Genomic DNA, 5,000 nt, shown 5'->3' with positions numbered 1-5,000 from the left:
GGTCGTGTTATCCGGCTGACGGATGTTGTGAGTTTATTCACTAAACGCAATGTATCAATAGATATAATATTTATGATTGATTTGCCAGCCAGATAGGTGATCACCTCTCACCACGTTTTCAGTCACTTATAAGTGGATCACATTTCACCCACGGTTGTGTATTTGTTAAATATTCTATAATTCTTTTGCCAGCCTGAATGGTGAGTAATGGACTGGTAGATAACCACGCCTCTCGGACAATCGTCATAATGTAAACAATGGCCGTGATGGGTAGACACAGCAAACTACTTGTTTTACTATCGATGGTTTGTGTTTAAGCAAAACACTCACTGTTCTAGCGCTTGATCAATAGATAGTAGGCAGATGACGTCACTCAGGCCTTTGTTATTGTTTTTGCCATCCGCGTTTGTGAGTTGTTCTCACTAATCTGTATTAACCAGACTATAAAAGTTCATGGTTACACAGAGTTTGTGTGTTGGTCCGTTATACTTCGATGGCAATGTTGTTAACATCCTTGCCAAGCGCATTCTATCTATAGAACCAAAACAGAAAAGTATGTGTAAACCTAAACGTTTATAATGTGATTAAGAAAATCGTGTGATAACAAGTCACCTATTTGGCGGTATTAAAACAATAACAATGATCAGAGAGGGGTCGATTCCATTCACGTTACTGTTTATAAACAACCAACTATGTTTGTCCGAGCACGTGTGAGGGTGTGTCACAAATTTCATGTTTTGATTGGTCAAAAATCTACTGGTTAATTGATTGAATATCACGCGTGAGGCTCTCCGTCGTTTACTCATAGATAGTATGCGTTTGGCTTAGAAGCTCACAATATTGCCATCCGGAAGTATAACGGATCAACACACACAACTCTGTGTAACCATGAACGTTTATAGTCTGGTTAATGCAGTTTAGTGAGAATTACTCATAAACGTGGATGGCAAAAAAAATAATTAAAAAATAACAATAACAAAGACCCGAATAACTAGAACCGTAGTCATCGTTAAGTTATAGCCTGACACTGAAACCCAAAAAGACAGGCATTTTGACGTCATTATTTGGTTTTTGCACCGCCTAGTGAGTTGTCGTTAGTAGAGCTCATGGAAACTTGTGATCCCATTGGTTGAACTATTGAATACAACTCACGATTTGTTTTCTTTTGTGGCCAAAGACTGGCATTTTGACGTCATTTTTTGGTCATTGTCAGGCTATAAGTTAACGATGGCGACACTAAAACCCACTAAGACCCATATTTTGACGTCATTTTTAGGTTTGTGTACCGCCGAGTGAATGGTCAAGAAAACAAGTGATCCCATTTATTGATCTGATGAATACAACTCACGATTTGTTTTCTTTTGTGGCCAAAGAATTGTCTTTTGACGTCATTTTTTGGCCAGTGTCAGGCTACAAGTAAACGATGGCTGCAGGCTCTCCCCATGCTTTAGGCGAAAGAAAATAGTCATTAGAGATGCTGAGCGCTTAGCTATGAAACTCACAACATTGCCATCCGGACATATAACTCACAAAACTATGTGTAACCTTAACCGTTTATAGTCCCTGCCTGTGCGTGTGAAGGGAGTGCTGGGGAGGGGGGGGGTGTCCCTGCCTGTGCGTGTGAAGGGAGTGCTGGGGAGGAGGGGTGTCCCTGCCTGTGCGTGTGAAGGGAGTGCTGGGGAAGGGGGGGGGGGTTCCCTGCCTGTGCGTGTGAAGGGAGTGCTTGGGAGGGGGGGGGGGGGGGGGGGTGTCCCTGCATGTGCGTGTGAAGGGAGTGCTGGGGAGGGGGGGGGGTGTCCCTGCCTGTGCGTGTGAAGGGAGTGCTGGGGAGGGGGGGGGTGTCCCTGCCTGTGCGTGTGAAGGGAGTTCTGGGGAGGGGGGGGGGTGTCCCTGCCTGTGCGTGTGAAGGGAGTGCTGGGGAGGGGGGAGGGGTGTTCCTGCCTGTGCTTGTGAAGGGAGTGCTTGGGAGGGGGGAGGGGGTGTCTCTGCCTGTGCGTGTGAAGGGAGTTCTGGGGATGGGGGGGGGGGTGTCCCTGCCTGTGCGTGTGAAGGGAGTGCTGGGGAGGGGGGGGGTGTCCCTGCCTGTGCTTGTGAAGGGAGTGCTTGGGAGGGGGGGGGGTGTCCCTGCCTGTGCGTGTGAAGGGAGTGCTTGGGAGGGGGGGTGTCCCTGCCTGTGCTTGTGAAGGGAGTGCTTGGGAGGGGGGGGGGGGGGGGTCCCTGCCTGTGCGTGTGAAGGGAGTGCCTTACCAGCTGAGCTATCCAGACCCCCATCGCCATCCCTTAGATAACACTGACATCAACATCCATTTGTTTACATAACCGACGCGTCAGATCACCCTCGTCGGCCAGATGGAGATGGTACGCCTTTAAGTGAAATACTCACTACATCGGCCCGCGGTATGAAACTGAAAATAGGCCCATATCTATAGCATTTATTTTGTTTCAATCCAAGCTGGTCAATGCGCATGGCCAGTATCACAGACCGTTTTAAATTATCCCCCAGCAGGCTTTACCGATCGAGCCAGTACCCCCTCCCCCCCCCACCCCCACCCCCAACTGCTTCTCTCACCGTTTACTGATGATTGGTAATAAATGTAATTCCTGTTCCAGCTGTCCACAGTTATGGCGTTGATCAAACTCGAATGTTGATTGGTTTGCCATTGATCGTTATTTTAAAATACGCGTTATTGGGAACATGTCAAGGGGATACAACTTGTTGCAATTAGCCAAAGTTTGTTCAATCATTTCTAATTCAGAAAAGTGAGTGGAGCAGGCACTTATGTTGGTAACAACAAGATATGAAGTGAGTAGAAAAGTGCCAGAAGACAATAGAGAATAAAAATTTTTTTCGCGGCGGTGGTGGGGTTTGAACCTGCGACCTTATTGGTACGACAACTCCGCCTGGCAGGTGAGAGCGTGGCTCTACCGTGTGAGCTATCCACGAACACAAAAATATTCGTTTCAAACCCAAAGTCATTTCTAGATCCCTCTCTCACCCACTTCTTGAGACCGCCGATTCGTTCGCCACCATCGCGAAGTAATTTTGACCAGCAGTTAAGCTTAATAGCCAATATTCTCATCACAAACATATAACATAGAAACGATTGAGACATTGAGTATGCTCCGGTATATGGGGTGAATTTTTAATTCAGAAAAGTGAGTGGAGCAGGCACTTATGTTGGTAACAACAAGATATGAAGTGAGTAGAAAAGTGCCAGAAGACAATAGAGAATAAAAATTTTTTATCTGCCAGGCGGAGTTGTCGTACCAATAAGGTCGCAGGTTCAAACCCCACCACCGCCGCGAAAAAATTTTTTATTCTCTATTGTCTTCTGGCACTTTTCTACTCACTTCATATCTTGTTGTTACCAACATAAGTGCCTGCTCCACTCACTTTTCTGAATTAAAAATTCACCCCATATACCGGAGCATACTCAATGTCTCAATCGTTTCTATGTTATATGTTTGTGATGAGAATATTGGCTATTAAGCTTAACTGCTGGTCAAAATTACTTCGCGATGGTGGCGAACGAATCGGCGATCTCAAGAAGTGGGTGAGAGAGGGATCTAGAAATGACTTTGGGTTTGAAACGAATATTTTTGTGTTCGTGGATAGCTCACACGGTAGAGCCACGCTCTCACCTGCCAGGCGGAGTTGTCGTACCAATAAGGTCGCAGGTTCAAACCCCACCACCGCCGCGAAAAAATTTTTTATTCTCTATTGTCTTCTGGCACTTTTCTACTCACTTCATATCTTGTTGTTACCAACATAAGTGCCTGCTCCACTCACTTTTCTGAATTAAAAATTCACCCCATATACCGGAGCATACTCAATGTCTCAATCGTTTCTATGTTATATGTTTGTGATGAGAATATTGGCTATTAAGCTTAACTGCTGGTCAAAATTACTTCGCGATGGTGGCGAACGAATCGGCGATCTCAAGAAGTGGGTGAGAGAGGGATCTAGAAATGACTTTGGGTTTGAAACGAATATTTTTGTGTTCGTGGATAGCTCACACGGTAGAGCCACGCTCTCACCTGCCAGGCGGAGTTGTCGTACCAATAAGGTCGCAGGTTCAAACCCCACCACCGCCGCGAAAAATTTTTTTATTCTCTATTGTCTTCTGGCACTTTTCTACTCACTTCATATCTTGTTGTTACCAACATAAGTGCCTGCTCCACTCACTTTTCTGAATTAAAAATTCACCCCATATACCGGAGCATACTCAATGTCTCAATCGTTTCTATGTTATATGTTTGTGATGAGAATATTGGCTATTAAGCTTAACTGCTGGTCAAAATTACTTCGCGATGGTGGCGAACGAATCGGCGATCTCAAGAAGTGGGTGAGAGAGGGATCTAGAAATGACTTTGGATTTGAAACGAATATTTTTGTGTTCGTGGATAGCTCACACGGTAGAGCCACGCTCTCACCTGCCAGGCGGAGTTGTCGTACCAATAAGGTCGCAGGTTCAAACCCCACCACCGCCGCGTAAAAATTTTTTATTCTCTATTGTCTTCTGGCACTTTTCTACTCACTTCATATCTTGTTGTTACCAACATAAGTGCCTGCTCCACTCACTTTTCTGAATTAAAAATTCACCCCATATACCGGAGCATACTCAATGTCTCAATCGTTTCTATGTTATATGTTTGTGATGAGAATATTGGCTATTAAGCTTAACTGCTGGTCAAAATTACTTCGCGATGGTGGCGAACGAATCGGCGATCTCAAGAAGTGGGTGAGAGAGGGATCTAGAAATGACTTTGGGTTTGAAACGAATATTTTTGTGTTCGTGGATAGCTCACACGGTAGAGCCACGCTCTCACCTGCCAGGCGGAGTTGTCGTACCAATAAGGTCGCAGGTTCAAACCCCACCACCGCCGCGTAAAAATTTTTTATTCTCTATTGTCTTCTGGCACTTTTCTACTCACTTCATATCTTGTTGTTACCAACATAAGTGCCTGCTCCACTCACTTTTCTGAATTAAAAATTCACC

At 45.3% G+C, this 5,000-nt stretch overlaps 1 protein-coding gene across 5 annotated transcripts in view; it reads left to right on the top strand.

Annotated features, from left to right (window-relative positions):
* The window catches only part of LOC144957217 (carbohydrate sulfotransferase 1-like), a 50,204-nt gene that overhangs the window by 7,822 nt on the left and 37,382 nt on the right, over positions 1-5,000 (top strand). The window lies entirely within an intron of this gene.

The sequence above is a fragment of the Berghia stephanieae genome, chromosome 11 (genome assembly GCF_034508935.2).
Source record: "Berghia stephanieae isolate SIO BIC M18660-M18661 chromosome 11, UCSD_Bste_1.3, whole genome shotgun sequence".
Taxonomy (NCBI): Eukaryota; Metazoa; Mollusca; class Gastropoda; order Nudibranchia; family Aeolidiidae; genus Berghia; species Berghia stephanieae.
This window is presented reverse-complemented; position numbering and strand designations above follow the sequence as displayed.